This window comes from Leptinotarsa decemlineata, unplaced genomic scaffold, assembly GCF_025532065.1.
Source record: "Leptinotarsa decemlineata unplaced genomic scaffold, Ldec_3_MD MMD2_tig00003902_RagTag_RagTag, whole genome shotgun sequence".
Lineage (NCBI taxonomy): Eukaryota > Metazoa > Arthropoda > Insecta > Coleoptera > Chrysomelidae > Leptinotarsa > Leptinotarsa decemlineata.
The window spans coordinates 1,088,460-1,101,534 of record NW_027412598.1 but is presented as its reverse complement, the minus strand read 5'-3'; the positions used below and the strand labels follow the sequence as shown (position 1 = coordinate 1,101,534).

Sequence of the window (13,075 nt, the reverse complement as noted above, 5' to 3'; positions counted from 1 at the left end):
ACTCCAAAGTAGATATGATCTGAGCTTCATGAAGCATCGTAAGTTGCTGTGGTGTGTACAGTGTTTTGGTTCAGAACAGTGTTCCAAGCTTTTGAGAAGCAGCCTTTGCAGTTCCACCAAGAAATATTGGTGTCCATTTTAACCTCCAACAAACTTTTTGAAACAGAGAACGGAATTGTGTCTTGACGTTATTAGCGCCGAATCACACGGAACAGACGTCGGGAAGAGACGTGGCGCGGACATAGCGCAGACTTGTCTCTTTCGCAGTTTGTTAATACAAAATGAGCCCACAACGGACCGTTCAGTGGAAAACTCGAAACGTCATTCCATTCCAATAAAATAATGCTCTATTATTAATTCCCCAAATCGGATTAGATGTTTTGAATACCGGTGCAGTCGAATTAGGCAATGTTAACGCATGATGAATAGCCAAATACATACATAATACATCATCATTAATCTCGGACATAAAAAATGGATTAATTAATGTAAGCCCTATGTTTATCCAATATTGGTTTGTTTGTCAGTTGTCCAGATAATGGAATAGAACCTCGTTTGAAATTCAATAAAGGCTTTTGGTGACTGAATAGCAAAATCTATAGCGAACTTATTCAATGAGATTCGAAACAGTAATGGTTAGTTTTGCATCACTATAAGGCTATGCAGATGAATGATGTCAACCTATAGATGATATTTCTTTATATGTCTTCATGGCGGAAATGAAACGTTGTCTTCAAGATTTTTTAAAGTAAAAAAACTTCATTCACTGGTTATTGATAAACCCGAATTTCGTGTTTGATAGATTTTTTTTTGTTTTGGAGAAAATTTACAGAACCCACACCAAAACAAATGTCTGTATTCCTATCTTTCATTTCACGTTTCCAACCAAACCTAACGCTCCCCACAACGTAAAGCGAGGGCGTTAGATGAGGTGTCACTCATAGAGTAAAAAGTCCTAAAATGAAGTCGAATCTGTTCCGAAAGGATGCAGGACTCTGAGACCATTCAGACACTGAGAGTCATATATCTGTATGAATTTGCCTTGCATCAAAGTCTTGAGCAGCCGGAGCCAGAATCTGTATCGTGTCAGCAAACGCTTACGCTCAAACGATGATTCACTCAAACCAGAAGTTAAAAAAAACTTGCTAGGCTAAATCCAATGTATCGAGAGGTTGATACCCTCGTATGGGTAAATTGCTGCAAGCATCAAGGTGAAAATGTTATACTTCCAACATCCGATATTATCATTATATATTCCGAACTGGATAGCTACAGGTTACCGAAGATATTAAGGAGAACGTTTCTAGCTGGTGCAGTTGGTTCCTTGCAGCCACAGTACTTATGGGTTTATTTTCGGAAATAAATATCATCAGAATGATTTCCGTACATGAACTGGTGAGAACATTTACACCTCACTCCTCCACAAACTTCTGAATATGTATTACTAGACCCGGCCACGCGTTGCTGTGGCTTAGGTTTTTGTTATATTACATTGTAGTAAACTATTTAAGAGGAACGGTAGGAGAACATCAGTCACGGGGACCCCCATGCTTTTTTACATAGATGCCATTTGTAAAAAAATATGACGATCTCCATGACACAGATTTTCTACTACCGTAACCCCTTAGTACAATGAAATTATTATTTATGAACGAAGACGGAAATGTTAACGCTGGTATAAAAATCCACTGGATTGAGATTTGAAGGGGAACGACTTTGAACACCATTAGTAGTGTAACAACGTATGTTCTGGCGCAATGGGAGTGGGGGTAACCTATCAGCGTCATCGAAATCGACGCAGGATGGAACGAGTATAGTAGCGATTTTAGCGTGGAACTCCGCCCCTCGGCCCCCTTGGTACTCCACCTAACCTATCGGCCCCCTTGGTACTCCACCTAACCTATCAGTTCCCTCAGCCCCTTCAGTCACGTGATTTTAAATAAAAAAAGCTTATAGTTATGAGATTCGAACCTGGGTCGTCCGCGCCGTAGACATTGTCCTTAGCCTCTACACCATCGTAAGATATTGAAGTTAACTGCGAATGTTGGGTATTTATAGCGTTAGTTTTGTCAGGACCGAAATTGACTCATTCATTATACTTGACAGCATTATTTTTTATTTCCGTAGATTGTAATCATCATTATCATATTGAAGATAGGAAAATATACTTAGATTTGGGAAATAATTAATATTTCATGTAAAGATGTGTATGTGTGTGTAAGAGCGAGAGGCGCGTGTGACGTAATCGATGCAAAGAGAGATGGAGATGGTATCGAGATTTACCGGTTGCTAGTGCAAGCAGGTGTTGCCAGTTGTACAATAAATCAATATTTATGGAGTAATGTAGCGTTGCCGGTTTGAAAATTAAGTTATAGAATACACAGAGTCATCTATGAGTCACTAGCTGAACTATCTATTGGTTGAAGAAGGACACTGTAGACACTAGACTCATAAGACTGCATCTGTCAAATGTCAATACATGCCAGCATGGCAGGTTCGGCGTTGCCAGTTGTACAATAAATCAATGTTTATGGAGTAATGTAGCGTTGCCGGTTTGAAAATTAAGTTATAGAACACACAGAGTCATCTATGAGTCACTAGCTGAACTATCTATTGGTTGAAGAAGGACACTGTAGACACTAGACTCATAAGACTGCATCTGTCAAATGTCAATACATGCCAGCATGGCAGGTTCGGCGTTGCCAGTTGTACAATAAATCAATGTTTATGGAGTAATGTAGCGTTGCCGGTTTGAAAATTAAGTTATAGAACACACAGATTCATCTATGAGTCACTAGCTGAACTATCTATTGGTTGAAGAAGGACACTGTAAACACTAGACTCATAAGACTGCATCTGTCAAATGTCAATACATGCCAGCATGGCAGGTTCGACGTTGCCAGTTGTACAATAAATCATTGTTTATGGGGCAATGTAGCGTTGCCGGTTTTGGAATTAATCGTGAACTACTCGACGAAAATTGGAAGCGCGAAAATGATATATTTTATAATAATGAATCAGATTTAAGAAAAAATATGACAATCTGCCATCCGTCATTGTATACGGGGTGTCTCAAAATACATCATTGAAAACAAACATAACGTCGAAGTGTACAGGGTACGTCAAAATAAATTTAAGAAAAAACATGTCGGTTCAACAGAAGTCTAGCATTCCAACATGTCGGAAGTCTCGTATCTTTGTTAACCAAGTTAGCATCATCAGGAGAAAGAGGAGATCCAAAAGTGTCGAGAGGTTAAGCTTTGTGGACTCAACGTGAGGGCAATGGGGGAGCGAAGTATTCGACAATGACATTTCAAAATACGCGGTTTTCCGTGCGTTTTCGATCGTTTTTCGTGCGTTCACGATCGTTTTTCGTGCGTTTACGATCGTTTTTCGTGCGTTTTCGATCGTTTTTCGTGCGTTTTCGACCGTTTTCCGTGCGTTCATTCGTTACCGTTTCATCGTTATTGTCGTAACGGTTTTTCGTGTTTCAATATGACAGTCATTTATCATTTAACGCGTTTCGCTAACCAAGTTAGCATCATTAGGAAATGATTATTTTGCGAATTTTCAGACTCTTGAACGGAACCTTGTGGAACACCCAACCTAACTTCTGTTACAGAGTAGTGTCGGTCAGCCAATCAGAATGGAGAAATCAAATATCGCTCGATTGATTGTGCTAGATGAAATTGAACTGGAGAATGAGGGTCGAATAATAATAATAATAGTGATAAAACATTAAAAGCTTGAAAGTGACGTATTCAGCGTGATAGGTGGTGGCGTGTGTGATAATGAATGGGTTATTACAAAGAATAATAGCGCAACTGTCAGAAGGGCACTGAGTTGTATATTTACTAATAATGATCAGATCGTCGCATACGGCATGTCAAATGAAAGGATAAGAAATGGAGAATTCGTCGACAGAGAAAAAACAAATATGGCGTAATGAATATAATATCCAAGGCCGAATGTGAAATAACATAGGAAGAATTGCAAATTCAACAAACTTGTAATTAAAAAATGTTGGGTTATGAACAACTATAAGTTTATTCCAATTGCAGAAGCTTGATTCAAAACGCAGAATTTATTGACAAAGAAAATGAAAAAAATTATTGGATACTGAAACATATGATATATTTGGATTCCTTAGGGTGAGAAGGATTCGAAACCATCAAAAAACGACCACTTCCGGTTTTCACTTCCGGTCCTCCGATTTCGATGATTTCAACATCAATGGATTCGTTTAGATGTCATGAAACATAATTAATCATTTGTCGAAGCCAAAAGGACCTTATAACCTATTTTCATTATACTAGCAGCAACAGACCGATGTGGGTACTCATTTCAAATGATGTCATTTGTAGATTATGAAAAGTATAATATCGAGCATCTAATGTGAAATAGCATAGAAAGAATGGCACATTTGAAGAAAATCATTGAACATATTTGAAATTAAAAGTTGTTGGGTTATGAACAACTACGAGTGTAATGTAATTGCAAAAGTTTGATTCAAAACACATAATTTGTTGACAAAAAAAATGAAATAATCATCGTATACTGAAACATATGGTATTTTTGGATTCCTTAGGGTGAGAAGGTTTCGAATCCGTCAAAAACAGGTCACTTCCGGTTTTTACTTCCGGTCGTCCGATTCCGATAATTTTGACATCAATGGATTCGTTTAGATGTCAAAAAACATGGTTAATCATTTTACGAAGCCAAAAGGACCTCATAACCTATTTCTGCTATACTAGTCGCAACAGGTCGGTGTGGCTACTCATTTCAAATGATTTAATGTGTAGACAATGAAAAATATAATATCGAGCGCCTAATGTGAAACAGCATAGGAAGAATTGCAAAGAGAATCATTGAAAAAACTTCGGATCGTTACGTACATCATGTCAACTGAAAGAAGAAAAATTGCAGAATTCATCGACAACGAAAAAACAAATATGGTGCAACATGTCAGAAGGGCACTAACCCACATCTTTATTAATGATAACTGAATCTCAACGTGCAGCACATCAAATGAAAGGGAAACGAATGCAGAATTCATCCTCAGAGAAAAAGCAAATCTGACGCAACATGTCAGAAGGGCACAAAGCCACATTTTCGTTAATAATTGTCGAATCGTCACGTACAGCACGTCAAATGAAAGGAAAAGAAATGCAAAATTCATCGACAGAGAAAAAACAAAGATGGCGCAGTATGTCAGAGTGACACTAAGCAACATCTTTGTTAATGATAGTTGGATCTCAACGTGCAGCACATCAAATGAAAGGGAAACGAATGCAGAATTCATCAACAGAGAAAAAAAAAACGGAGACGATGCCAAGAGGGCCCAAAGTTGTATCTTCACTAATAATAGTCGCATCATCACATGTAGCATTTCAAATAAAATGGGGGAAAAAAAGCAGAATTCATGTGTTTGTTGCGCTATTCAAATCCAAGGTGACATGGATCAATGTCAACGCTGAATATGCATCTAACAAAGACTCTTTGATTTTTTTTTTGTTTCATTTCAGAATATGTCATCACTAATTTTTATATTTAAACCCAAAGTGACATTGATCACTGTCAATGTCGAATCTACATCCGGAGATACGCAGTTCTCAAAGCGACAAAACAAAGGCTCTTTGTTTCATTTTGAAATATGTCATCACTTATTTTACTATAAATACGTCATGCATGGCGAAATGAGTTAGTTGCATCCGTTGAAAGTGATACCAGTGACAAGTGCACCGATTCTATTTGAAAGTAAGTGTTTTAGGTTTGACTTTTTCCTCAGATGAATTTATTCAAATGTAATTTATTTGAAAATTGGTGAGAATTGTTGAATCATTTGATTTCCAAAATTTTTCTCGATATATATATATATATATATATATATATATATATATATATATATATATATATGTTGGATGATTTCAGTCAAATGTTTTACATGTCGTGGTTTGTTTGAGATAGTATTCGCATATATTGTCAATCAAAACATAAAGCTTTCATTTTTTATTTTTCACAGATGGATTTACAAAAGTTGAATGCAAGTTCGATCGTGAAGAGAAAGCCAAGTATCAAAGTAGTAGATTTGCCTGTGGAGATGCCGCAGAGGATATTCACTGCCAAAATCGTGGAAGGAAAATTTGGTGAGGCGGTCTTGTTAGATTTGGGAGATAAAGTATCATTTCTGCCCCACCGAGTGACGGAGGCGTATCGTCCTCACTTAGAAGAATTTTCATCAGGAAAATACGCTATTGTGTTCAAAGGGTTGATGGACATTGGGAAACCGAATCTTGTCGTTTCATTTGAGATTGTACAAAATTAAGGTTAGTACTGTTTCCAATTTTTTCTTTGTTTTATAGGCAAAGAGTTTTTGGGTGTATACAATATTTTTCATTCGAGTCAAAAATTCTCACTCACAGATATGATCCGCATAAAGTAGTGTTTCCATACAATATATTTCCTTCACTTAGTACGTGCAGAATATGTGTTTTAAATTCTTTATTTTGAATGACACTTGATTTTTTATTTTCATTATAAGTGTAGCAATTACTTCATGAAAGACATTACCCTCTCTGTTGGCAAAAAAATTTTTAGTGTATGTTTTTATTGAAAAATCGAATTTATTTCAGTGTATTTTTTTATTGAAAAATCGAATTAATTTCAGAATAATACATCAACGTGTGCAGTATCAGTCAGAGTCATCTCAACAACAACATTCAAAACCGTCATAGCAACCTTTCCAGAACGAGATTCAAATCTCAGCAGTTTCCATTTTTTTCAGTCTATAGAGGCTTGAATTTGTCGATATTCAGTGATTTGTTGGACAAACTGCGTCTATTCAATATATACACAACCGTAATGAATTTGGAAGACTTTGAAGATTAATCGTGGTGTGTTCCAAAATTCAAAAAAAACACGCCGTTCTGTATGGGTCATTTCAAAGGAAATTTGTTCAGCTGCAGTCTCAATAACGTTGATATTTTATATAAATGGCTTTATAATATACTACCAAAATAAATACAATACATATCACACACATCTTTTTTTGAAAATGAAAACTTATCTTATACAGGGAAAGTTGTCAAAAATGTGCAATAACAAAAAATTATATACCAGATTTTATAGAGATGAAGAAACATCATATTGAAAGATACTAAGTTGACAAAAACAGGACATTTTAGAAATAAAGGAAATAAGTTTGTCTGTCATTTTAAATTCTGATTCGTTGGGTCGATATAACAAAAAGTGGCATTTTATATCTTGAATTTTATTCAGGACACTATTATAGTTTATTGACATTTGTCATTAAATTTCAAGTATGATATTTGGAAATTCATTTCGTATTGTAGTTTTTTCGAAATTCCCTTTCAAAATAGCATCCTTTGATATAGATACCGGACGAGTTCATTATGTGTAGATAACCTGAGTTTAATTTTTATGACAATGTCGTTTGGTGTGATCACGAGTCCATTATAACAGGGAGTGAAATGAATTCTCAGACATATGAATATAACAAAGTAACGATACAGACAAATATGAAAAATCGTTATGAAATAATTCAAAGCCATGAATCGAAATACATGAATTGCTTCGATATTCTGAAACAAAAACACTCAGTACTCACAATTCCATTCATTATTCCAACTATCTTCAAAATGCACATCAAGCATTTTGTCGTAGTACGGTGACCGGAGCAAAGTTACAACTTCAGCATATGAATGTTTATAAATAGTAAGGTAGGTCAAGATCTTCAACAAGTATTACGAAATTCATTCGGTGTTCATTGATCACGAAACGGTTCGTAAGCTTTCGGAATACAATGCAAATAATTTTCTTTATGACTATTCGTTAGATATTAAATATTATTACCTCAAAATATATCGAAATCATAACACGTTTGCGATTCATTTTTTCAGTTACACTTGAAAAGTGAGTTTCAGTTTGCAGAAATAATAGCCCACACATGTTGGAAATTTTGCCATAGTGTGGTGAAAATCGTATTGAAAATTCTACGAAATATAAGCGCATACATACAGAGTGAATCAATATTTGAAATACGTCGTTTGGAACCCCCCATAACCCTTCTCTATCGAATTTTGGCAGAAATAATGCTGAGTCGTATTGTAGAGTTAACGTTCGAAATTGGGGAAAGTGAAGTATTCAACAGTTTTGCGTGCGACGGTTATGCGTGCGTTTTCGAACAGTTTACGTGCCTTTATTCGTTATCGTTTCGTCGTTATTGTCGTTTTTTTTTCCTATTTCAATATGACAGTCATTTAACACTTAACGCGTTTCGCTTACCAAGTAAGCATCATCAGGAGATGACTAAAGTTCACGCTTTGTCGTATGAAGGTTCGTTTTGCGAATTTTCAGACTCCTGAACCGAAACTTGAGGAACAATCAGCCTAACTTCTGGTACAGAGTGGTGTCGTAAGCCAATAAGACTGGAGAAATCAAATATCAGTAGAATGATGGTTTTAGATGAAATTGAACTGAGGAATGTGGGTCGAATAATAATAATAATAATGATAAAATGTTAAAACTTTGAAAGTGACGTAGTCAGCGTAGGAGGTGGTGGCGTGGTAGAAAATGTGTGAGGATTTGTGGAAATGAATGAGTTATTAGAAAAAAAATGGAGCAACTGTCAGAAGGGCACTAAGTTGTATATTCGCTGATAATAATCGAATCTTCGCTTATAGCACGTCAAATGAAAGAACAAAAAATCCAGAATTCATTGACGAGAGAATACAAAGATGGCGCAACATGTCAGAAAGACATTAAGTCACAATTTCTCTCATGATATTTGGATCTTAACGTGCAGCACATCAAATGAAAGAGAAACGAATGCAGAATGTTATCGACAAAGAAAAAACAAAGATGACGCAACATGTCAGAAAGGAACGAAGCCACATCTCCGTTAATGACAATTGAATCTCAACGTGCAGTACATTGACTGAAAAAGAAAAAAAATGCAGAATTCATCGACAGAGAAAAAAAAACAAAGACAACGTAACATGTCAGAAGGGTAATGAGCCGTATTTTCGTCAATAATGATTTGTTCTCAACGTACAGCACATCAAATGAAATGGAAACGAATGCAGAATTCATCGACAGAGAAAAAACAAAGATGGCGCAACATGTCAGATGTGCACTAACCTGCTTCTTCGTTAATAAAAGTCGCCTCGTCACGTGCAGCATATCAAAGAAAAAATAAAAGAGGCAACCAAAAGGGCACTGAACCATATTTTCGTCAATGATAGTCGGATCGTCGCATTTGACATGATTCATTCACTCAAAACTGAAATATTTAGAAGATACCAAAGGAGATCTCACGGTGACTATAAGTTCTGGTATGCTTTGTTAGGTATCGAATGATGCGTGCAATTTCGTTAATTCCAGCGACATGATTATTCCAAGACATATTGGTGTCCATTTGAACCTCAAAAAACTTATCGAAGCAGAAGGTGGAACCCGAATCCGTTGAATACAAGGGTTTGGAAATAGAAAAAAACAACGTTTTAACGCTTTGTTGACGTGTTTGATGCTCTATGACCAACACCCGTTATCCATATTTTCATTATTATCCCGATTGTATGACCACCAAACATTCAATATTATCGGGATTGAAGGGAGCTGTTAGGTTAGGTGGAGTACCAAGGTGGCCGATAGGTTAGGTGGAGTACCAAGGGGGCAAGCTGGATAGAACGAGTATCGTAGCGATTTAAGCGTGGAACTCCGCCCCTCGGCCCCCTTGGTACTCCACCTAACCTATCGGCCACCTTGGTACTCCACCTAACCTAACAGCTCCCTTCAATCCCGATAATATTGAATGTTTGGTGGTCATACAATCGGGATAATAATGAAAATATGGATAACGGGTGTTGGTCATAGAGCATCAAACACGTCAACAAAGCGTTAAAACGTTGTTTTTTTCTATTTCCAAACCCCTTGTATTCAACGGATTCGGGTTCCACCTTCTGCTTCGATAAGTTTTTTGAGGTTCAAATGGACACCAATATGTCTTGGAATAATCATGTCGCTGGAATTAACGAAATTGCACGCATCATTCGATACCTAACAAAGCATACCAGAACTTATAGTCACCGTGAGATCTCCTTTGGTATCTTCTAAATATTTCAGTTTTGAGTGAATGAATCATGTCAAATGCGACGATCCGACTATCATTGACGAAAATATGGTTCAGTGCCCTTTTGGTTGCCTCTTTTATTTTTTCTTTGATATGCTGCACGTGACGAGGCGACTTTTATTAACGAAGAAGCAGGTTAGTGCACATCTGACATGTTGCGCCATCTTTGTTTTTTCTCTGTCGATGAATTCTGCATTCGTTTCCATTTCATTTGATGTGCTGTACGTTGAGAACAAATCATTATTGACGAAAATACGGCTCATTACCCTTCTGACATGTTACGTTGTCTTTGTTTTTTTTTCTCTGTCGATGAATTCTGCATTTTTTTTTCTTTTTCAGTCAATGTACTGCACGTTGAGATTCAATTGTCATTAACGGAGATGTGGCTTCGTTCCTTTCTGACATGTTGCGTCATCTTTGTTTTTTCTTTGTCGATAACATTCTGCATTCGTTTCTCTTTCATTTGATGTGCTGCACGTTAAGATCCAAATATCATGAGAGAAATTGTGACTTAATGTCTTTCTGACATGTTGCGCCATCTTTGTATTCTCTCGTCAATGAATTCTGGATTTTTTGTTCTTTCATTTGACGTGCTATAAGCGAAGATTCGATTATTATCAGCGAATATACAACTTAGTGCCCTTCTGACAGTTGCTCCATTTTTTTTCTAATAACTCATTCATTTCCACAAATCCTCACACATTTTCTACCACGCCACCACCTCCTACGCTGACTACGTCACTTTCAAAGTTTTAACATTTTATCATTATTATTATTATTATTCGACCCACATTCCTCAGTTCAATTTCATCTAAAACCATCATTCTACTGATATTTGATTTCTCCAGTCTTATTGGCTTACGACACCACTCTGTACCAGAAGTTAGGCTGATTGTTCCTCAAGTTTCGGTTCAGGAGTCTGAAAATTCGCAAAACGAACCTTCATACGACAAAGCGTGAACTTTAGTCATCTCCTGATGATGCTTACTTGGTAAGCGAAACGCGTTAAGTGTTAAATGACTGTCATATTGAAATAGGAAAAAAAAACGACAATAACGACGAAACGATAACGAATAAAGGCACGTAAACTGTTCGAAAACGCACGCATAACCGTCGCACGCAAAACTGTTGAATACTTCACTTTCCCCAATTTCGAACGTTAACTCTACAATACGACTCAGCATTATTTCTGCCAAAATTCGATAGAGAAGGGTTATGGGGGGTTCCAAACGACGTATTTCAAATATTGATTCACTCTGTATGTATGCGCTTATATTTCGTAGAATTTTCAATACGATTTTCACCACACTATGGCAAAATTTCCAACATGTGTGGGCTATTATTTCTGCAAACTGAAACTCACTTTTCAAGTGTAACTGAAAAAATGAATCGCAAACGTGTTATGATTTCGATATATTTTGAGGTAATAATATTTAATATCTAACGAATAGTCATAAAGAAAATTATTTGCATTGTATTCCGAAAGCTTACGAACCGTTTCGTGATCAATGAACACCGAATGAATTTCGTAATACTTGTTGAAGATCTTGACCTACCTTACTATTTATAAACATTCATATGCTGAAGTTGTAACTTTGCTCCGGTCACCGTACTACGACAAAATGCTTGATGTGCATTTTGAAGATAGTTGGAATAATGAATGGAATTGTGAGTACTGAGTGTTTTTGTTTCAGAATATCGAAGCAATTCATGTATTTCGATTCATGGCTTTGAATTATTTCATAACGATTTTTCATATTTGTCTGTATCGTTACTTTGTTATATTCATATGTCTGAGAATTCATTTCACTCCCTGTTATAATGGACTCGTGATCACACCAAACGACATTGTCATAAAAATTAAACTCAGGTTATCTACACATAATGAACTCGTCCGGTATCTATATCAAAGGATGCTATTTTGAAAGGGAATTTCGAAAAAACTACAATACGAAATGAATTTCCAAATATCATACTTGAAATTTAATGACAAATGTCAATAAACTATAATAGTGTCCTGAATAAAATTCAAGATATAAAATGCCACTTTTTGTTATATCGACCCAACGAATCAGAATTTAAAATGACAGACAAACTTATTTCCTTTATTTCTAAAATGTCCTGTTTTTGTCAACTTAGTATCTTTCAATATGATGTTTCTTCATCTCTATAAAATCTGGTATATAATTTTTTGTTATTGCACATTTTTGACAACTTTCCCTGTATAAGATAAGTTTTCATTTTCAAAAAAAGATGTGTGTGATATGTATTGTATTTATTTTGGTAGTATATTATAAAGCCATTTATATAAAATATCAACGTTATTGAGACTGCAGCTGAACAAATTTCCTTTGAAATGACCCATACAGAACGGCGTGTTTTTTTTGAATTTTGGAACACACCACGATTAATCTTCAAAGTCTTCCAAATTCATTACGGTTGTGTATATATTGAATAGACGCAGTTTGTCCAACAAATCACTGAATATCGACAAATTCAAGCCTCTATAGACTGAAAAAAATGGAAACTGCTGAGATTTGAATCTCGTTCTGGAAAGGTTGCTATGACGGTTTTGAATGTTGTTGTTGAGATGACTCTGACTGATACTGCACACGTTGATGTATTATTCTGAAATTAATTCGATTTTTCAATAAAAAAATACACTGAAATAAATTCGATTTTTCAATAAAAACATACACTAAAAATTTTTTTGCCAACAGAGAGGGTAATGTCTTTCATGAAGTAATTGCTACACTTATAATGAAAATAAAAAATCAAGTGTCATTCAAAATAAAGAATTTAAAACACATATTCTGCACGTACTAAGTGAAGGAAATATATTGTATGGAAACACTACTTTATGCGGATCATATCTGTGAGTGAGAATTTTTGACTCGAATGAAAAATATTGTATACACCCAAAAA

The 13,075-nt window shown here is 35.8% G+C and overlaps 1 long non-coding RNA gene across 1 annotated transcript; it reads left to right on the top strand.

The window, feature by feature from the left end:
* Positions 1 to 3,331: 3,331 nt before the first annotated feature.
* Positions 3,332 to 7,608, top strand: LOC141483701 (uncharacterized). The gene is made up of 3 exons (XR_012466233.1): positions 3,332 to 5,757; positions 6,023 to 6,326; positions 6,668 to 7,608. It is a non-coding gene; the product is annotated as an uncharacterized lncRNA (long non-coding RNA).
* Positions 7,609 to 13,075: the final 5,467 nt, after the last annotated feature.